Source organism: Beta vulgaris, chromosome 8, assembly GCF_026745355.1.
Source record: "Beta vulgaris subsp. vulgaris cultivar EL10 chromosome 8, EL10.2, whole genome shotgun sequence".
Lineage (NCBI taxonomy): Eukaryota > Viridiplantae > Streptophyta > Magnoliopsida > Caryophyllales > Amaranthaceae > Beta > Beta vulgaris.
In genome coordinates, this window is record NC_079209.1 from 36,077,902 (window position 1) to 36,101,495 (window position 23,594).

General features: G+C 35.1%; 1 long non-coding RNA gene across 1 annotated transcript in view; it reads left to right on the forward strand.

The window, feature by feature from the left end:
* The first annotated feature begins 1,489 nt into the window (after window positions 1-1,489).
* The window catches only part of LOC130589790 (uncharacterized), a 40,831-nt gene continuing 18,726 nt past the window's right edge, over window positions 1,490-23,594 (forward strand). The window contains exon 1 of the long non-coding RNA XR_008967452.1: window positions 1,490-1,776. This is a non-coding gene — a long non-coding RNA (uncharacterized LOC130589790). The remainder of the gene's footprint in view (window positions 1,777-23,594) is intronic.

Consider the following 23,594-nt stretch of genomic DNA (forward strand, 5'->3'; position numbering starts at 1 on the left):
TATATATTTATATTTAAACATTATTGAGTTTTAAATAATTTGATTATTTAAAAAAAGTTGACTATTTTAAAAGTCAAATGAAACTATTTTAACGATTTAAAAAAGTTAAAAATATTTTATTTAGGCATGCTTTGAAAAACGTTTGAAATACTAATTTGACTTGGAAAAGAAGTTTAAGTGGGCTTGAGGAACCCAAAATTTTAAATAGATGAGGAAAAAGGAGTTATATTGATGTTAGAAGTGCTACTTTACTTATCCTATTCATCATCAAACTTTAAATGAGCCCAATCTCCTTTTTCCTAAGCCCAAAAGGAAGTCTCCTTATAAATATTTTAATACCCAATTATTTTATTCCACACAAAGATTATTTTCTCTCTCCTCACACTCAAGAATTTCGGCCCTCTCTATTCTCTCTTTCCTCACGGTTTTCTTTCCCTCCCTTCACTCGTTTTTCTTCTCTCACCCGAATCTGATTGTCCAGATTTCTCATAGTTTCGTTTATTTTTAGCCAAAACTTCCGTCTTAGAAATTGTAGATATTGAAAATTTATTGAACTTAGGCTCAACAATCACTCAATTACGATTATTATTCTATCAGTTATGACCTCTGCAGGTTTTGTAATTTTGCTGCCATATTTCACTCGTGTTTTCGGTATTTCACTATTTTTCTCCCTTTTTCTTTTGATTCTTTTCCTCGTTTTCTTATATATTGATTTCATATATATTGATTTAATATTTCTAAGTATTATTTTGATAAATTATTGTTTAAAGATTGTATCTTTAATTATTTCTGATTATATGTTGATATTATTAAGGAAAAGAATTTCATATTTAATATTTTATGTTCAAGATGAGATTTAAATATTAAAGTATTGATTTTTGAGGTTTTAAAATCCTATTTTAGTAGTACCATATTTTAGGGTTTGAAATATATAATCTTTGGTGTCAAAAGAATTTTAGAAAAGGTTTTGACACGTTTTTAAGTGAAGTTTTATTGCTGTAAATTTATTGGTGTATTGATATATCGATGTTTTGTATTTTGTTAGGCGGAGTTTATTCCCTAGGCAACTTTTAGAGCAGAAAAGTGGCCTTTCAGATTGTCTACATAAGGTAAGTACATACCTGTGTGCTATCTGATTAGTATCATGATTTAAGGAGAAATAATTTTAGTATCATGTATAGGAACTTATTAAGTTCATATGTGATTTCTGCTATTATTGATTGTTACATGTTTATGTCTGTGTGCAAGCATGTGATTTTGAGATTTTATTATGAGTAAAGATTTTCATGTTTGTATGGAATGATTGATGCAAGCATGTGAAAGGGAATTTTATTTATTAATTCATATGAGGAATTAATATTTGTTAGTGAAAGTATTGGGTCAGACCGTCTGATCAAATACTAACTGTCAGACGGGCTGACCCAAATGAAAAAAAATACCAATCTCCTTCACGCATCATCATCATTTGTCAGAGTGTTCATGGCCGCTCGAACGCCATCTCTTCGACACTAAACACTAATTTCGGGAAGAAAAAAAATTGAGACAAAAATAGAGAGGAGAGAGAAAATGGAGGAAAGTGAAGTAAAAAAAAAAACATACCTGTACTCCCAAGTCAGGAAACCAGATTTGTAGAGGAGAAAGTGCAAAGGTTCCTAGTAATTGAAGACTTCATAATTTTGGAGCATAATTGTGGATTGAATCGTTCAATTGGCTACTTCTTGGAAATTTTGGTGGTTTGTTTATTTGGCAAGCGTCCCCTCCAAACTACTCTTAAAGGTATTATTTTTCATTTTCAGTTGTTTTTCTTTCATTTGGTATTCTGTGTTCTTTCAGTTGGTGTGTAAATTCTTTCAGCCTTGGTCTTCTGTGTTCTTTCAGTTGGTGTGTAAATTTTTCCAGCTTGTGTTGTTTTTCTTTCATTTGGTCTTTTGAACAAAAATTGAAACCAACTGAAAAAAATTTGAAACCAACTGAAAAAAAATTGAAACCAACTGAAAGTCGTCCGACCAAATAATATGGTCGGACGAGTCTGACCCAATACCTTCTCTATTTATTATAGGGGTTGAATTTTTGTTATTCATATGTTCCCTTATATATTATTTTTTCACTACTTTATGAGGACTGTGGGCCTTTTTTGATATGTTGATAAATTTGATAAATATATATTATGTAAAGATAAGTTTGATTGTTGGCTAGGTTCAACAAATAAGATGAATTGGGATTGAAGGAAGATAATCGTGGGTTGTAAGTTGTGATCACTTATTAAATCCTCAGATAAAAGAAGTTCAGTTGTGATTATTTGGTTGTTATCTTTATGATTGCTTGTATATGTGTTATAACAAGTGATAATTGGTAATTAACGTAAAGTGTAACGATAATAGTTGTAGACTTTAAACCAGTGCACGTCTAGAGTTGGACATTGCGAGTTGGAGTACATGGTGGTAGCCCATGGCTTTTTCTAGGAGATAGATTAATCACCATCCCTCGTTTATTTTCAAAGGTTCCTCGATATTGCAAGTCATTCTGGAATACGAAGTCGCGCCCGTATTTCGTCTTCTTAATGAAGGCATTGGTGGTAGGACAACTCGGCCCAATAACTATTCCATTAGAATAATAAAAAGATGTTAGAGTTTAGTTCAGTAAAACTTGTCTGCAGAATCTCATATGATTATACTATTATTTATCCCTACATGTTATTTATTTAGTATCATGCTAGGAATGCTTATGTTTTAGTATGTAGTACTCAGCTTTGCTGATTACGTGCTTTGTTTGTGTGTGTGATCATGGCTTTGCCTTATTGATCCTGTGATGCTCCATTTTGGTGAGCAGATTCAGTATAGTATTGACATTACAGGTTCGCAGATGTGCGTCATTGGGAATCTAGAATGGAGAGAATGTGTAACTAGTTTATTTTATTTTTCTGGACTAGTAGGAATATATAAATTATTAAGTTGGTTTGAATCAGACTCACTTAGATTGTTGATTTTTAAATACTTGTTTATTTAATTATTTATAATAAAGTTTAAAGATTAGTTATTTGTTTTCCACTGCAAAATTCTGAATAAGCCGATACGTTATCACACGGGCGATAATACTTGGGTAATTCTCTACTTTTATATTATAAAGGGATTTCTGAAAAGGGAGAATTATTGGGGTGTTACAAAGTGGTATCTGGGAGTTTTAGGTTATTTTCAAAACTTTTAGGCGCCTAACTAACTAACTAACTAACTTATTAGTTATTTGAATAAACTCTTAGAATTGATTCCACTTATTCATTTTGAAAGACTTATAGGAATATTTTATTATATAAGTTTTTGAGGTTCGTAATTTTTTTAGGAAGACTGAATATTTTTCTTTTTCCGAAAAAATTTATTGTTCGAAATTTTGTTATAATTCGAAAATTTCGAAGTTTCGAAATTTTTAAAGAATCGAATTTTTTTTTTTGAATTCTATAAGTCCGATTTTTTTTTTTTGTAAAGGTTGAAATTTTTTTAGACACTTAATTATTATTATCTTATAAAAGTGTCTGCATTATTTTTCATGCCTTTAAAGTTTTACTTGTTGCATTGTAAGAATGGATAGTATATGAAGGGCATATAGAATAGAAATATTATATCCCTGCATTAAATAGTTAGTTCAACATGATTATTATTTTTTCTTCCCTGCTAACGATGCATTATTATTTTTCTTCCCTGCTAATGATGCATGATTTTTTTTTCTTCCCTGCTAACTGTTTATATTTTTCTTGCCTGCTAAATGTTATATTCTTAGCCTATGTTGTTGATGGCAACCTTTATTATTATTGTTGGGAATGCGTATAAGGAGAGTACTAAGTATATTTATTGAATATGTTTAATTGTTGTAGATCTCTAACCATGTCCGTCAGGCAAGTTAATAGAATAGAAAGCCATCATAACCCAATTGTATTGAGTGATGATGAGAATGTTCAATGTCATGAGCCTGGAAGTTATAGTTACATTAGCCTGAAGATCATTATGCATTATGTGTTAAAATTAGCGATCATTGTTAGCGATATATGAAGTAATTCAAGAGTTTGATCGTACTAGAGCGCAAACCTGAAAGGACATCTACAATATTACTTGGAGACCTTATTTGAGCGATGTGAGTGATTTAGAGGTGGATGGAAATGGACATCAACCCAAAAGGATTTGAAGATATACTAGATCTAGGAATTCAAGTTATTATTATTACTATTATTACTACTACTATTATTATTATTATTATTATTATTATTATTATTATTATTATTATTATTATTATTATTATTATTATTATTATTATTATTATTATTATTATTATTATTATTATTATTATTATTATTATTATTATTATTATTATAGTGAAGACTATGGAGACTTTGAAGATGAATGTTTACTCCATAAAGGTATAAAGGAAATAAGGATAGGAAAGACAATGTAACTTCATAAGAGTATTTATTTATGCTTTAAGATTAGTTGTTGGAAAGTACTCAAGCTACAATGGTTTAAATTTCCTTCTTTAACATGTTTATATTATTGAGGAATAAGTGGGTAATTTTAGATTGGAAGAATATTATTATTATTGATTAAGGAATAAAAGCCATTATTTATTTATATGAGCGAGTAAGAATTTATTCTGGGCACGTGATGGGAGTATTTTTATTATTTAAATTTTCATTATGTGATTATATTCTTGCTTGTTTGTTTCTACTTGCATGTTGATGTGAATATATTTTAAATGGATGATTATGTGACTATTAGAGAACATTTCATGTTGAACTTGAAACTAGTTAAGAAATTGTTTGTTGATGCGATCTTTAATGATCAAATCAAATATTGCCTTCTTATATGGGCATGTAAGTTATGCTGGAACCTAAAGTAGAGTTAAGTTAAGTTTTAGTTGCGAAGTAGAGTATCAAACAATAATGATGCCTTAGATTCTACTATTCGCCTATTGGCAGAGAATTGGACGCGAAAGAGTTGAGCGTCCCGATTCTGCTGGGACATGTTTGAGAGACTAGCTAAGATTAAATCGTCGTACCTTAAGGGGTAAGCTGACCTTATCCTCTTAGAGAGTTGGATTAGGGCGTTTGAAAAGATTTTTGGGGCTGTGAACTGTCCTGAGAGTATGAAAGTAGGTCAAGTCATATTGTATCTAAAGATGAGACTGACTTATAGTGGAAAGAGAATGAGATTATACTTAGAATTCTGAAAGATTTTAATTGGGAATCCTTTATTGCTGCTTTAAGAGTAAAATTTTTACCTTGCTTTTATGAGAAAACTAGAGGCCCGAGAGTTTATCAACCTTAGGATGGGGAGCATGACTATCTCTAAGTATTATAGCAAGTTCATAGCATTGTCTAGATTTGCATTTGAACTAGTAGCCACTGAGGAGTTAAATGCTCAGTGATTTGAGCAAGGTTTGATTGAGGAAATTCAATTGGGGTTAGTAGATTTTAAAGTAATTGATTTGTCTATCAATATTCCTACTAGGGAGATCATAAGTTGTACAAGTTGTTTAGAAATTTGCATTTGAAGATAGGAGATTGTGACTTTCCATCTGACTTAATAGAATTCAATTTGGGAGACCTAGATGTGATTCTTGGAATGAATTGATTAAGTCTTTACAAGGCCAATATCGAATGTGAGATTGAAAAGGTAGTGTTAAGAAACCCTTTGGGAAAATTGACCTCCTATAGACGTTTTGGGAAACCTAAGAAGTTTGGAGTTATCTCTGCAATGCAAGTAAGAAAATTGATGAGAAATGGGTGTGAGTTATTCTTCTGTAGTGTGCAGGATGTGAGTAAGGAAGCCGAAGTAAAGCTTGAGGATGTCCCAGTTGTGAACGAGTTTATGGATGTGTTTTCGAGTGAGATTTCAGGTATGCCACTAGCTAGAGCTGTTGAGTTCACCATAGACTTAGTTCCTGGAACTGCACCTATATCTAAGGCACCCTATAAAATGGCACCTCCTGAGATGAGTGAGCTGAAAATGCAATTGCAAGAGCTATTAGATAAAGGCTATATTAGGCCTAGTGCATAACCTTGGGGAGCTTTGTGTTGTTTGTGAAGAAAAAAGGATGGAAGCATGAGGCTATGTATTGATTATAGGGAGTTGAATAATGTTACCATCAAAAATAAATATCCTTTGCCTAGAATAGATGACCTATTCGACTAGTTGAATGGAGCGAGTGTGTTCTCAAAGATTGACTTACGTTTAGGATATCATCAATTGAGGGTAGCTGATAAGGATGTACCTAAGACTGCCTGTAGAACGCATTATGGTCACTATGAGTTCACTGTAATGTCATTTGTGTTAACCAATGCTCCTGCTATATTTATGGATTCAATAATTAGGATCTTTCATGAGTTTCTAGATAAGTTTGTGGTGGTTTTCATTGATGACATACTGATATATTCGAGGAATGAGGCTGAGCATGATGAGCACTTGAGGATTATTTTGGAGACATTGAGGAAAAACCAATTTATGGTATTATTGATTGTTACATGTTTTATGCCTGTGTGCAAGCATGTGATTTTGACATTTATTATGAGTAAAGAGTTTCATGTTTGTATGGAATAATTGATGCAAGCATATGGAAGGGGATTTTATTTATTAATTGATATGAGGAATCAATATTTGTTATATGGGTTGAATCATGTTATTCATATGTTCCCTTATATATTATTTTCACTACTCTATGAGGATTGTGGGCCTTGTTTGGTAAGTTGATAAATTATGCCTTTGTAAAGGTAAGTTGGATTGTTGGCTAGGTTCAACAAATAAGATGAATTGGGATTAAAGGTAAATAATCTTGGATTATAAGTTGTGATCACTTATTAAATTCTCAGATAAAAGAAGTTCAGTTGTGATTATTTGGTTATTATCTCTATGATTGCGTGAATATGTGTTAAAACAAGTGATAATTGGTAATTAACATAAAGTGTGACGAGAATAGTTGTAGACTTTAGACTAGTGCACGTCTAGAATTGGACATTGGGAGTTGGAGTACATGGTGGTAGCCCATGGCTTTTTCTAGGAGATGGATTGATCACCATCCCTCTTTTATTTTTAATGGTTCCTCGATATCACAGGTCATTCTGGAATACGGAGTCGCGCCCGTATTTTGTCTTCTTAATGAAGGCATTGCTGGAAGGACAGCTCGGTCCAATAACTATTCCATTTGAATAATAAAAAGATGTTAGAGTTTAGTTCAGTAAAAGTTATCTGCAGAATCTCATATGATTATATTATTATTTATCCCTGCATGTTATTTATTTAGTATCATGCTAGGAATGCTTATGTTTTAGTATGTAGTACTCAGCTTTGCTGATTACGTGCTTTGTTTGTGTGTGTGATCATGGCTTTGTCTTATTGATCCTGTGATGATCCATTTTGGTGAGCAGATTCGGTATAGTATTGACATTACAGGTTCGCAGATGTGCATCATTGGGAATCTGAAATGGAGAGAATGGGTAGCTAGTTTATTTTATTTTTCTGCACTAGTAGGAATATACATTATTAAGTTGGTTTGAATAAGACTCACTTAGATTGTTGATTTTTAAATACTTGTTTATTTAATTATTTATAATAAAGTTTAAAGATTATTTATTTGTTTTCCGCTGCAAAATTCTGAATAAGCCGATACGTTATCACACGGGCTATAATACTTGGGTAATTCTCTACTTTTATATTATAAAGGTATTTCTGAAAAGAGAGAATTATCGGGGTGTTACAGCAATACTTTCACCAGTTTAACTTCCCCGTTCCAAGTTGTTCGAACTTTACTATCAAGAATCTTCATACGGAGCTCAACATATGAAAGGTTATCTTCTAGTTGCAATTCATCAGGTTTGAGTACATGTGACGGGTCAATAATGTACCGATGAAGCTGAGAAATATGGAAAACATTGGGAACTCGAGCTATCTTTGGAGGTAATGCCAATCTATAGGCAACTTCACCTATCCTTTCTAGGATCTCATACGACCCGATGAATTTAGGGCTTAACTTGCCCCTCATCTCGAATCGCATTACTCCCTTCATGGGAGAAACTTTCAAGAGTACTTTCTCACCGACTTCAAACTCTACATGTGGTCGGTATTTATCAGCATAACTTTTCTGTCTATCTTGTGCCACATTCATTTTATGTTGTATCAGTTTTACTTGTTCCACGGTTTCTTGGATCATTTCAGGACCAAGAACACATGATTCACCAATATCATTCCAACAAAGAGGACTACGTCACTTGCAGCCATATAAGGCTTCATATGGGGCCATTCCTATTGAAGAATGATAATTGTTATTATACGAGAATTCTATCAAGTCTGGTCTATCTTCCCACGAGCCTTGAAATTCTAAGGCACATGCCCTCAACATGTCCTCGAGTGTTTGGATTGTCCGCTCTGTCTGACCATTAGCAGTAGGATGGAAAGATGTACTCATTTTTAACTGTGTCTCTAAGGCTTCTTGAAGCTTCTACCAAAAATTAGATCAGATATCTCTATCGGACACAATATCCCTTGGCACACCATGTAAGCACAAAACATTCTTCCTATATGCATCAGCTAGCTTTTGATGTTTCCATGTATCTTTCGTTGGTACAAAGTAGGCAGACTTGGTGACTCGGTCCACAATGACCCAAATCATGTTATTACCATTAGGTGTTCTTCGAAGTCCAGAGATAAAATCCATAGAAATTGAGTCCCACTTCCACATTGGAATCTCCAAAGGTTGAATCTTGCCTTGAGGTCTCTTGTGATCAAACTTGGATTTTTGGCAAGTCAAGCACTTGAAAACATACTCGGCCACCTATTGCTTCATGTGAGGCCACCAAAAGGTGATTTTGTGGTCTTTATACAACTTGTCACCTCCTGGATGTACCGAATATGGAGTCAAATGAGCTTTTTAAGATTTTCTTCTTCAGATCAGGTACGTCAGGAATACAACACCTACCCTTATAGCGAAGACTCTCATCCGCATGAATCTTGAAATAAGCATATTCACTATCTCGAACCTCTCCCATCTTTTTCTTCAGAAGCGCATCACTATCTTGGTTCTCCTTAATCTCATCATACACATCTAGTTGCAGCGTAAGGGAGTTAAGCTGTGCCCCAACTCGGACAAGTTCGACATCAAAATTCTAAAATTCATCTCTAAGAAACCTTCTCGAAAACATTGTGTGCAATGAGTGAGAAGATTTCCTGCTAAGCGCATCAACAACAACATTGGCCTTGCCTTCATGGTATTGAATCTCCATATCGTAGTCCTTAATCAGCTCTAACCATCTTCTTTGTCTCATATTCAGCTCTTTTTGAGTGAAAATATACGCTTTTATGATCAGAGTATATTTTGAATGAAGTACCAAGCAAATAGTGACGCCAACTTTTAAGAGCAAAGAAAACTGCGGCTAATTCAAGATCATGTGCGGGGTAGTTCGTCTCATGAACTTTTAATTGTCTAGACGCATAAGCCACAACTTTCCTTTTTCGCATAAGCACACATCCAAGGCCATTTCTCTAAGCATTTGTATACACCTCGTAGTCTTGAACCCCATTAGGTAAAGTTAAGAATGGAGCTGTAGTAAAATGCTCCTTCAACATCTAAAAAGCCTTCTCACAATCATCATTCCATTCACACTTTGTGCACTTCTTCATCAAACTCGTCAATGGGCGAGCTATCCTTGAACAATCTTTCACGAATCTCCTGTAGTAGCCGTCTAGACCAAGCTGCGAATTTCAATCACATACTTCGGAGTAGACCATTCAGAAACCGCTTGAATTTTAGATGGATCAACTGAAACACCCTCCTTTGAAATGATATGACCCTGAAAAGCCACTTTCTCGAGCCAAAATTCACGTTTGGATAACTTTGCATACAAGTTATTTTCTCTCAGTATTTGCAAAACAACACGGAGGTGCTCTTCATGTTCATTCAAATTCTTCGAATAAACCAATATATCATCAATAAACACAACAACAAATTTATCCAAATAAGCTCTGAATATACTATTCATTGAGTACATGAACACCGCTGGAGCATTAGTCAAGCCAAAGGGCATAACTGTATACTCGTATTGTCCATAACGGGTACGGAAAGCTGTCTTTGGGATATCTTTTTCTGCAACACAAAATTCATGGTAATCTGATCTCAAGTCAATACTCTTGCACCGGCCAACTGATCAAACAAGCCATTTATCCTTGGCAATGGATACTTGTTTTTCACGGTGACGTCATTGAGTTCTCTGTAGTCAATGCATAATCGTAGGGTACCATCCTTCTTCTTCACGAAAAGGATTGGTGCACCCCAAGGTGATACATTAGGCCGAATGTATCCTTTATCTAACAACTCTTCTAATTGATTTTCAGTTCTCTCATCTCAGCAGGTGTCATCTGATAAGGTGGCTTAGATATAGTTCATGTTCCAGGTACCTAATCGATCTTGAACTCCACATCACTCTTTAGAGGCATATTAAAACTATCATCTGGAAACACATCTTTATACTCATTCACAACTGGGACATCTCTGAGTTGTGGTCTTTCCATATTAGTATCATGATTATGGCAAAGGTACATAGGGCATGCCTTCCATAGATAAGACTTCAATGTAAAAGCAGAAATAATCTTCACCGTACGGCGACTATAAAGCACATGGACACCCTTATGACTCTGTATTGTGACGTTTTGTTTCGGACAATCTATCTTGGCTTTATACTTTTTTAACCAATCCATCCCTTGTGTTACAACAAAATCTTTCAAAATAAAAACTATTAGGTCAGCGAATAAGGTAGTTTCACCATAAGCTATAAGGACATCTAAATACATCCTATTACACGTGACACTTAGACCATAAGTAATGGAAATATCGGCTTCACAAGGAGTGACACTTTCTAAGTTTAGCCTTTTTGAAAAAGTTTCAGATATAAATGAATGTGATGTACCTGAATCAAATAGTACGTAGGCAGGTGTAAAATGGATAGCGAAAGTATCGGTCACTACATTCCCCTGGTTATCTATATCTGCTTGCTTCAGATGATTAAGGTTGACTGTGTTCTTCTTCTCGGGACCTCTCTTAGCATGAGCAACATTAGCCGTTCCTGGAATACGATTGGAGCTGCGGAAGTAGTCTGGCGATTACTAGCTATAATAGTAGTGGGTGTCCTCAACACCTCATAATTACGGCCAATCATAACATCAGGGTTAGTGAAACACTCGAGGACATGTTGAGGGCATTTGCCTTAGACTTCCAGGGTTCGTGGGAAGATAGACTGGACTTGATAGAATTCTCGTATAATAACAACTATCATTCTTCCATAGGAATGGCTCCACATGAAGCCTTGTATGGCCGTAAGTGTTGTAGTCCTCTTTGTTGGAGTGATATTGGTGAATCCATTGTTCTTGGTCCTAAAATGATCCAAGAAACCGTTGAACATGTAAAACTGATACAACAGAAAATGAAAGCGGCACAAGATAGACATAAAAGTTATGCTGATAAATACCGACGACATGCAGAGTTTGAAGTCGGTGAGAAAGTACTCTTGAAAGTTTCTCCTATGAAGGGAGTAATACGATTCGGGATGAAGGGCAAGTTAAGCCCTAAATTCATTGGGCCGTATGAGATCCTAGAAAGGATAGGTGAAGTTGCCTATAGATTGGTATTAGCTCCAAAGATAGCTCGAGTTTCCAATGTTTTCCATATTTCTCAGCTTCGTTGGTACATTAGTGACCCCTCACATGTACTCAAACCTGATGAATTGCAACTAGAAGATAACCATTCATATGTTGAGGTTCCTATGAAGATTCTTTATATTAAAGTTCGAGCAACTCGGAACGGGAAAATTATACCGGTGAAAGTATTGTGGTCGAACCACAAGGACAATGAGCTCAGTTGGCAATCCGAGGATGCGATGTAAGCTCAATATCCTCACCTATTTCAATAGGTACGCTGACAGTTATGAGGACGTAACTAATCATTTAGGGACGGTGGAATTAGTATGATTTCATTTCAATTCTTAGTATTTAAAGATAATTTTTGCCTTGTATTAAGTGTTGGATCCTACTTGAAACTTACTGGCATGTTGATAGTATGCTAGTGTGATAGTTTATTTGGAAGTTTGATAATATATGGTTATTATCTTTCGTACTTTGATAATAGATAGTTGGCAAAACATATAAAGTTAATGAGCTAAATTTTTTGAAAAAGTGATAGGATTTTCGCTACGAGTTTAAGAATTTTTTCAAGTTTCGAGGACGAAACTTATTTTAAGGGGGGTAGATTGTAATACCCCAGTTTTTGAAATAGTTTATTATCTATTTTATTAACTATGTTATTTATTTTAGGTTATTTAATATTAAATTTATTTATCTTTAGGAATTACCTTGCAAATATTTTATATGGTTGTACTAGGGAAAATTTAGTGAATAATTTTTAACTTAATAGTAATGAGAGGAAATATACTCGCATATATGTATAAAAGGGGGGAAAGGGAAAAATAAAACAAGAAAAGAAAAAGAAAAGAAAAACAAAGAAAACCTCATATATACGTTCTTCACCACCGTTCAACCTCTTCACGATCTCGTTCTCTCAAGTCCTTCAACATTCCTCCTTCACCACACAACCACCACCGCTGCCGATGATTCGCAACCACAACCGCCACTAGAAGCGACACCATAGAAGTGGGTGGCGCAAGGGGGGAACAAAGGGGTTGTTGCTGCTGTATGTTGGAGCGTCTAGGGCTCCTATTAGAGGGTTTTGCAAGTTATTTTTCATTCCCAATCTTCTATATTAGTGTGTAAGTTGAATTCCTCAACTAATTTAAGTTTTTCTTTTAAAATTATGAAGCTAGGGTTTATGCTTATGAAATTGAATTGGGGGTTTTGATTTTAATTGTTTGGGTGTGGAATTGAATGATAGAATTTTTATATAGGTGTTTAGTATTTAGTTTAGATTAATAGAATGTTAAGTAAACTTGTTGTTCAAAGAAAATTATTAAGTAATTCGTATAAATTACCTGTCAGTTTCGTAAAATACATTTTTAAGCAATTTTTGGGAATTTTTATCAAAATTACCATTTCACAAAAGTTGTTAGTATTGAAATTTTATCCAATATAGGCTTAAGAAGCGCTTGATTTGGATCTCGAATGAGGAAGTTATGTCCATTTTAAGTTTATGCTGAAATTGATAAAAAGTATAGTTAGTTTCGAGTGTTTTAAGTTTCAATGTTTCTTATGAATGTTTTTCTAATGGATTTTTGAGTGTCTAAATTTATGATAGTAACATTAATGTTGATTAAATATAAACTAAAGAATATTTTAGTATTGTTGGTATTAATTACTGTGGTAATCAAAATGGCGGTTTAAGTAATTAAGTTATAAGAGTTAGTTATATTTACTTTCATATAAAAAACGAAAAAAGGGGTTGATGTTTTATAAAACTAAAGTTAATAAAAGCTCATTAACTATTTTAGCTAAATCTATTAATATTTATTAAATACATGTATGTTTAAATTTTAAATCCCGGTTTCATTGGGGAGTCGTACTGACTGAGCTAGTTGGGTTGCTATAGTTTAAAAGGTAAGCTTCCTTACTCAAATATTTAATAGTTACGAGAAAGGACTACAAAAGATAAGATTTCGACTAAAACTTTCATAGTTACGAGAAAATGTTATAAAGGTATGTATCTCTCTTGAGTTGAGATTGGTTTGACACTAGTAGAATAATTGCTAATTGATGCGGTAGTATTGCTGCGGTTTTACCCATACGCAACAATATATAACGTAAAAGGAAAAATATAAAATAACCATATTGCTGCGGTTTTGGCTGAAAATTGCAGCAATATGGTTTGAAAGAATTTATTTTTTGAAAATTTTTGACTATTTGACCAAATATATTGCTGCGGTTTTTGTCGAAAACCACAGCAATATATTAAAATAATATTAAAAAAATATGATTTGAACCTATTGCTGCGGTTCCTACGAAAAACTGCAGCAATAGACTTTTAAAATAAATATTAAAAAAATTCACTAGGGTTTTAACTTTTAAGCGCTCTCTCTTCCCTCCTCCCTCTCCTCTCACGTACCCTATTCAATCTCTCTTTCCTCTCACGCAGCCCTCTTCAGTTCTTCCTCCCTCTCTCTCCTCTCCTCCTCTCTTCAATCTCTCTTTCCTCTCACGCAGCCCTCTTCAGTTCTTCCTCCCTCTCTCTCCTCTCCTCCTCTCTTCCTCTCTCCTCTCACGCATACCTCTTGACCTCTTCAGTTCTCTCTATCCTCTCATCCTTTCGCGAGGCTTCAACTGCCAGATTCCATGGTTCGCTTGGTTCGTCGCTCGTTAGACTCGACGGCGTAAGTTTACTCGCAGGCCGTTCGACGGCGTAATTTCGCTCGCAGGCTGTTCGACGTGGCTCGCCATATCCGTCCGCTGGCAGGTTGTTCGACGTGGCTCGCCATATTCGTCCACTCGCCGGATGTTCGACGTGGCTCACTAGATTCGGCCGTCTACCAGTTCGTTCGTCGTCGTCTTCCAGGTTCGTCCTCTTCCAGGTTCGTCGTCTTCCGTCGTCTTCTAGTTCCTTCGTCGTCTTCCGTCGTCTTCCAGTAAGTTCATCGTCTTCCATCGTCTTATAGTTCGCTCGTCTTCTCCCGTTCGTTCCGTGTTTTGTATAATTTCTTTTTTTGATGCTAAGAGAGAGCAGAGCTCGGGATGTATAATGGTTGTATTATTTTTTTGTAATTATTTGTATATGAAATTACAACTTATAAATAATATTATTGTTGTTATATTATTTTCAGATCTAGTATTTTGTAATATTATTATAATATAGTTGTAGTATATAATTTTTTTATATTTTTTTTGGAGTTACCTTTTTGTGCTTATGTTCGGTGTAAGATAATTGTTATAATTTTTTTTCAGATCTATCTTTTTGTATTTTTTATGTTTTTGAATTTTGTATTATATTCTTTTGTCATTAGTTTTAATCAATACTCTTTTATTTTCTTTTAGCCTTTTTGTCTTTCAAATTTGATGGAATAATGCAAAAAAAAAAAAAAAAAATTATATGTACCGGTATCTATTGCTGTGGTTTCTGTTCAAAACCGTAGCAATATGTTGTATTTATTTCAATTAAAAAAACATATATTGCTACGGTTTTGGGCTAGAAACCGCAGCAATATTTGTAGATATTGCTGCGGTTTAAAACCGCAGCAATATAATTAATACCTATTGCTGCCCCCTTAATTGATGCGCGCCGTAAACCACCGCAATAGGCCACTTTTTGTCCGCAACAAGTAGCATTTATTCTACTAGTGTGAATAGGAGGATGTTCCTCCTAATATAGACAGTTTGATTTCAAACCTTGAATTAAAGAATAGTTATAGAAAAACGTTTATGGATAGTTTTATGTTTTTAAAACGGTTGCCTCTGTGGTGTCTCAAGAAATTGGAACTTTGTCGAGATGATCTCGACATTACAAAATAGTTTGGGGGGGGGGGGTACGTGGATCAGTACCTCGAACTTTGATCTTGTGCTACGGATTTGGCCGTTTGTGAGGGTCTAGCTAGCCCAATAAGAAAGAAAGTTTGTTTCATTCCATAAATTTAAGATCCTAAGATTTTGAAAGAAATTGTTTTAGCAAAGAAAATAGAAAAGTATTTGGTTTAGAGAAGAAATGAAGAAAAATGTTTTATAATATTTTTATTTAGTATTGTGGTTGAAAAGTAAATGATTTTTAGGATATAATTAATGCATCCTACTTGCATATATATTTGGCTTTACAGTATTGAATCTTTCTCAACCTGTTTGGCTGATACTACATGCCTGATATATGCAAGTACATGAAGGCTTAGAGTCGGGGTGTGGGCGGAGAGCAACTTCCACTAGTTTTGCGTAAATATAGTTATAATAGTTCTTTTCTGGTGCATTTCTTATATATAATCAATACTTTCAGACTTCGGGCTGTAAATATTAATCCACCTAAATCTTTATTCGGTTGGGTTGTAATCGTTTAAGTTAAGCTTTAATTTAGTTTTGGTACACGTAGTTCTTCCTTAGCGATTATTCTCGTAATAATCGTGGAATAACACATTTGGATTTCAAGTAATTATACAGGAATTACGTTGCCATCTGAGCTGGGTGGAGTTGTTGAGAATTTGGGATATGGATTGCTGATTTGTTTAAGCAGGTTTATAATTCGAACGCCTGTCCTAAATTAAATTTTAGGCAGTCCAGATTTCAAACGTAACTCTACCGAATTTTCTATAGAATTTTAATATTATTTAATTTAATTAATCACTCGAAATTCAGGGGTGTTATAGTTATCACCTCCTGGATGTACCGAATATGGTGTCAAATGAGCTTCATCTTAGATTTTCTTCTTCAGATAAGGTATGTCAGGAACACACCACCTACCCATATAGCGAAGACTCCCATCCACATGCATGTTGAAATAAGCATCTTCAGTATCTCGAACCTCTCCCATATTTTTCTTCAAAAGCGCACCACTAGCTTGGTTCTCCTTAATCTCATCATACACATCTAGTTGCAATGTAAGGGAGTTAAGCTGTGCCCCAACTCGAACAAGTTCGACATCAAAATTCTGGAATTCATCTCTAAGAAACCTTCTCGAAAGCATAGTGTGCAATGAGTGAGAAGATTTCCTGCTAAGCGCATCAGCAACAACATTGGTCTTGCCTTCATGGTATTGAATCTCCATATCATAGTCCTAAATCAGCTCTAACCATCTTCTTTGTCTCACATTTAACTCCTTTTGCGTGAAGATATACTTGAGTCTTTTATGATCAGAGTATATTTTGAATGAAGTACCAAGCAAATAGTGACGCTAAATTTTAAGAGCAAACACACCAGCGGCTAATTCAAGATCATGTGTGGGGTAGTTCGTCTCATGAACTTTTAATTGTCTAGACGCATAGGCCACAACTTTCCGTTTTCTCATAAGCACACATCCAAGGCCATTTCTCGAAGAATCTGTATACACCTCGTAGTCCTGATCCCCTGTAACAGCCCGCTCTTCCGAGCTGCTAGCGGAACACACTCCACAACCAACAACAACGACAACGAACAAGAGAGGAGGGAGAGCAGAACGGTGGCAGCACGCGAGCAGCCTGGTGGTTCGTGACGAGTTGCGTGATTGGCAGCGAACGGACGCATCAACACTTCAGACCAAATGGAGAAAGAGCGAACGAGGGGAAAGAACGCTGCAACAGGTCGCGATTCCGGCAAGACAGGGCAGCAGCACGTACAACGCATCAACACAATAGAGAAGAGAGAAAAACATGACAGAGTAGTGTCAACCCAGCACCGACGACAATAAATAGGTGGGGGAACTCCAATGAGAAAGGTTGATGGAGCAGCAACGCTTGGGAGATTCGGGTGAGCGAGAGAGATAACACGGGGAGAGAGAGACTTTGAGTTTCATGGGGTTGGGTTAGGGTTTTCACGGGTTTGGGGGTTTCCTCGTGGGTGTGGCAAAATGACAGGGAGGGGTTGGGCTTTGAAATTCTAGAATCCACGAGAGGTCAAGTAAAATGATGGGATTTCATTGACCGACAATAATAACAAAGGATCGGATGGTTCGAGAAGGAAACTGACTTTGGTTTTCTAATTTACGAAATACCTCTCAACTAAATGCACAAAACCTAAAATATAAAATAATATTTATAATAATAATCTAATATAATTACATAAATAAATAGACTACAACACAATAAATAAAAATCACATTCGACAACTCAAATAAAATAAGAATATTTGGAAATATAATTAACTTAATAATCACAATTAGCCTTTAAATAAACGCTCTTAAAAATAGGGCTATTTCATACTACCACCCTTATTAAAAGTTTCGTCCTCGAAACTTGCAAACAATTATTTGAATAAAAGCAAAATCTCAAACTCGCAAGACATTAGGCGTCCAGCCTCCAATTCTACCATCATCTTTTGGTTCTCTACTTTAACTTGATTCGCGAAATAACGGAGCAAAGAAAATCTCTACTTCAACTTGACTCGCGAAACTAAGGAGAAAAGAACTAAAGGGGCAAACTTGTTGGCATTGGATTTCAATCATCCCATTTGCAGAGATTTCGTTTGAAATTCATTTAATGAAACAAATCATATAAGTTTTCTCGAAATACACACTTTTAAGTAACTAATACAAGAGACAATTAAGTCATGACAAGATGAGAATATACACATTAGCAAATATACACACAAGTAATTCCTATACATATAAATAGATCTGTATAGTACACGCATAAGTGCAAACACTTATACGGCTTGATTTATTTATACCTAACTCGTTAGTCAATCCATTAAACCTATTTTTCAAACCTTACACTATGATTTGGAGATCACAGTGTATCCAAAACTACTCAATCTCTGATACCATCTTGTAACAGCCCGCTCTTTTGAGGTGCTAGCGAAACACACTCAACAATCCACAGCAATAGAATCACCAACAACAACGACCACGAATAAGAGAGGAGGGGGAGCAGAATGGTGGCGGCACGGGAGAAGCCTGGTGGTTCGTGAAGACGTCCGTGATTGGCAGCGAACGGACGCATCAACACTTTAGACGAAACGGAGAAAGAGCGAACGAGGGGAAAGAACGCTGCAACAGGTCGCGGTTCCGGCGAGACAGGGCAGTAGCACACACAACGCATCAACACAATAGAGGAGAGAGAAAAACAGGACAAAGTAGCGTCAACCCAGCAGCGACGGCAACAAAGAGGTGGGGGGAACTTTGTTGAGCAAGGTTGACAGAGCAGCAATGCTTGGGAGATTCGGGTGGCGAGAGAGATAACACGGGGAGAGAGAGACTTTGAGTTTCATGGGGTTGGGTTGGGGTTTTCACGGTTTTCGGGGTTTCCTCGTGGGTGTGGCAAAATGACAAGGAGTGGTTGGGCTTTGAAATTCTAGAATCCACGAGAGGTCAAGTAAGATGATGGGGTTTCATTGACTGACAATAATAACAAAGGATCAGATGGTTCGAGAAGGAAACCGACTTTGGTTTTCTAATTTACGAAATACCTCTCAACTAAATGCACAAAACCTAAAATATAAAATAATAATTACAATAATAATCTCATATAATTAAATAAATAAATACATTACAGCACAATAAATAAAAATCACATTCCACAACTCAAATAAAATAAGAATATTTTGAAACATAATTAACTTAATAATTACAATTAGCCTTTAAATAAACGCTCTTAAAAATAGGGCTATTACATCCCCATTAGGTAAAGTTAAGACTGGAGTTGTACGTAGTAAGACTCTCCTTTAACGTCTGAAAAGCCTTCTCACAGTCATCATTACTTTCATACTTGGTGCACTTCTTCATCAAACTCGTCAATGGGCGAGCTATCTTTGAAAAATCTTTCTCGAATCTTCTATAGTAGCCGGCTAGACCAAGGAAGCTGCGAATTTCAGTCATATTCATCAGAGTAGACCATTTAGAAACCGCTTGAATTTTAGATGCATCAACTGAAACACCCTCCTTATAAATGATATGACCCAGAAAAGCCACTTTCACGAGCCTAAATTCACATTTGGAGAACTTTTCATACAAGTGATTTTCTCCCAGAATTTGCAGAACAACACGGAGGTGCTCTTCATGTTCACTCACATTCTTTGAATAAATCAATATATCATCAATAAACACAACAACAAATTTTTCCAAATAAGTTCTTAATACCTGTTCATTAACTCCATGAACACCACTGGAGCATTAGTTAAGCCAAAGAGCATAATTGTAAACTCATCGTGTCCATAACGGGTACGGAAAGCTGTCTTTGGGATATCTTTATTTGCAACACGAAGCTTATGGTACCCTGATCTCAAGTCAATCTTAGAGAATACTCCTGCATCGGTCAACATATCAAACAAGTCATCTATCCTTGGCAATGGATACTTGTTTTTCACAGTGACCTTTTTGAGTTCTCTGTAGTAAATGCATAATCGTAGGGTACCCTCCTTCTTCTTCACGAAAATAACTCGTGCACCCCAAGGTGATACACTAAGCCGAATGTAGCCTTTATGTAGCAACTCTTCTAATTGAGTTTTTAGTTCTCTCATCTCATCAGGCACCATCAGATAAGGTGGCTTACATATAGGTCTCGTTCCAGGTACCAAATCGATGTTGAACTCCACATCATGCTTTGAAGGCATATTAAGAATATCATCTGTAAACACATCTTGATACTCATTCACAACTGGGACATCTCCGAGCTGTGGTCTTTCCTTACTAGTATCATAAATATGGCAAAGGTAAATAGGGCATCTCTTCCTTAAATAAGACTTTAATGTACGAGCAGAAATAATCTTCACCGGACGGCGACTATAAAGCACATGGATACTCTTATGACTCTTTATTGTGACTTTTTATTTCGGACCATCTATCTTGGCGTTATACTTTTCTAGCCCATCGATCCCTAATATTCCATCAAAATCTTTAAAAGGAAAAACTATTAGGTCAGCAAACAAGGTAGTTTCACCATAAGCTATAGGGACATCTAAATACATTCTATTACACGTGACACTTAGACCAGAAGGAATGGAAATATCGGCCTCAAAGGTGTGACACTTTCTAAGTTTAGCCTTTTTGCAAAAGTTTCAGATATAAATGAATGTGATGCACCTGAATCAAATAGTACGTAGGCAGGTGTAAAATGGATAGAGAAAGTACTCGTCACTGCATTCCCCTGGTTATCTAGATCTGCTTGCTTTTGATGATTATGGTTACCCGTGTTCTTTTTCTCAAGACCTCTCTTAGCATGAGCAACATTAGTTGTTCTTATGATACGACTTAGAGATGCTGAAGTAGTTGGACGATTACTAGTTGTACTAGCAGTGAATGTCCTCAACACCTCATAATTGCGGCCAATTTGAGCATCAGGGATCGTGAAACACTCATAATCTATATTCCCCTCTTTCTTGCAATAATTACATGTCACCTTATTGCCTTCAAAATCCCTCCCTAGATGATTAATTTCACATCTTTTGCAGCAATAACGACGAACAGGTCATGAGTTGTTTTGGAATTGAGATTGGCTCTAGGCTTGGCTATGGGGCTAAAACTAACTCTGCGCACTCCTTGGGGATTGTTGACTCTGACCTCCTCTACTGAAATTAACCCTATGACCTCGATTATCAAAGTTTCTACTCTTGTTCTGACTAAAGTTATTATCCTTATCCAGTTGTTAGGTACTTTCTTTTATAGGAGCTTTCATCTTTTCTGTGGCTTTCCTTCTGTTGTATAATATGAGCATTATAAGAGGGGGGTGAATTATAGTGAGAGAATAAGCTATACTTTTTGCGGAATTAAAAATAAACTTGGGAACAAACAATGGGAACACGAGAGATTTAGCGAGGAAAAACTTCCTAGGCCTAGTAGGAAGAAACAACCTCGACCACAAGGGATTTTAAAAAACTTTCCACTATAATAGGCCAAAACAACTCTGATTACAACCTATTACTTTTCTCTCGATTCTCAACTTAAGTCACTCAACTCAAGTTCCCAACGACAGTTCCCACAACTGACGTTCCTCTCAAACATCACTTAGAGTTCCTTTCTCTTTCTATTTCTCTTGCTTCACTCAAATCTTCTCACACTTACAAGAGTTCACTCAAACCCTTTTCTCAAAAATACACTTTGTAAAACAATGGAAGAGTAATAAACCGATTAATGTAAGTATAATTCTCTTAAGGAAAAGGCACTGACTCTTTTAGAAACTAAGACAAATTAGCAAGTCAGACACACTTTTGATGTACTGATAAAGTCAGACACATTGTTCTAGAATTAGTATATGACAATTAAGACAAGACATGTTCTCCACTAATTAAACCATTATCACATGATCTCCATGATTTTTAATTAATTTAAATAAATTAAATATTCCATGACAAAAAATAACCCACTAATCACTACTTCACTTCATAAGGAAGCAGTAACCATTACGTGGTTTATAAAACTTGAGAATAATTAAACTCATTTAAATTAATTAAATACTTGGAGGATAATTAACTAAGCCACTAAATCCACTAACTACAAAAAACGTGTAGCAGTACTTTTAGGCGTTAGTCCAATTTTAGGAAATAAATTAATTTACTTTAGCTAGTTTTTAGGAAAAATTTTTTAAAATATTTAATAAAATCGAAAAACAGTTTTATATTTTAAAACCGAAATCTTTTAAAAACCGGAAAGATATTATATTTTGAAAACAAAATCTTTTAAATAAAATATAAAAGATAAAAGATAAAAAGATAAGATTTGAAAATCGGTTATATTAAAATCAAAAATCTTTTTAAAATCTTTTCCTAACAAACTTAAACTAAATTCCTAAAATAGAGGATCTTAGTTAAAACAACCCTAAAAACTCGAACTAACATAGTGGGTGCATACATTGAGTTAGGCGCACAACTTTAGAGACTCTTAGGTGTTCCTAAACAGTTTTAAGTCTTGTTCCTATAACCTTGTTCCTATAGTGCCAGGTCTGTTCCTATCATGGGAACAGAACCAAGTTCCTTTGAGAATTCACCACGAACTTAATTAAGCTTTTACTCAACCTTAACATGAAGATAATAAATACACCCTAATGTATTTAATCTTCATTCCATGCTTGATTCTTCATCACTCGAACATCTTTACTTCGATCTTGATTAATTCTCCGTTTAATCTTCAATCAAGTATTCTCTTTGCTCGAGAATGAATTACCTTGCAACAACATAAATAAAATACACTATGTCTTTTGTGGTTAAGTCATCTTCAAAACTCAAGGGTCAACAATTTCCCCCTTTTTGAATATAGCAACAAAAGGCATATAATATAATAAAATGTAATACACATAAGTCATATAAAACTATTTTAACAAAGTATGCAACCAAGTTAAATTAATTACTATAGACTCATTTAGACTCATTATTTTATTTGTGTAAAGAACATAAACCTTGACAAAAAAAAAATTTACTCTGATTGCCTTTCTCTTTCCCCCTTTGGCATCTTCAAAAACATTAGTCCACGATTTCAAAAAGATGAATATTATCTACTAAACACATCACACCACCAAACTTGTGAGAAATAATTTGGTTAGTATAAGCAAATAAAGCATTCAACTCTCAAAACCGCAATCCAAGAATATTAGCCATTCAATAGACGCACACATGCAAAAAGATTAAACTAGAATTATCAAATTAACAAGTTCCATTGTAGCATGATTAAAGGAGAAAGATAGAAAAGACAAAATTAAAAAATTCATGTTCCCACAAAACAAAACTAAGAAAGTTTAAGGTTTAGAGAGGAGGTTGCTCGATTTCTTCCACCACATCATTAAGCTTACCATCACCTCCTTATGATTTTCGGCCAATGGTGTGATCACCTTGAGCACATCATCCTCCAACTTCAACAACCGAGAGTTCATCATTGGATGGAGGAGGAAAGTTCACCAAGTCGTTCCATGATCACTTGTTGCCTTCCAAAGCTTGTCAACTTTGTTCATTACCCCTTCACTAACCCATTCAAATCCTTGGCTTCGTAGCAAACTCCATCATGCTTCCGAATGACCCATAACCAAAGAAACAAATAGT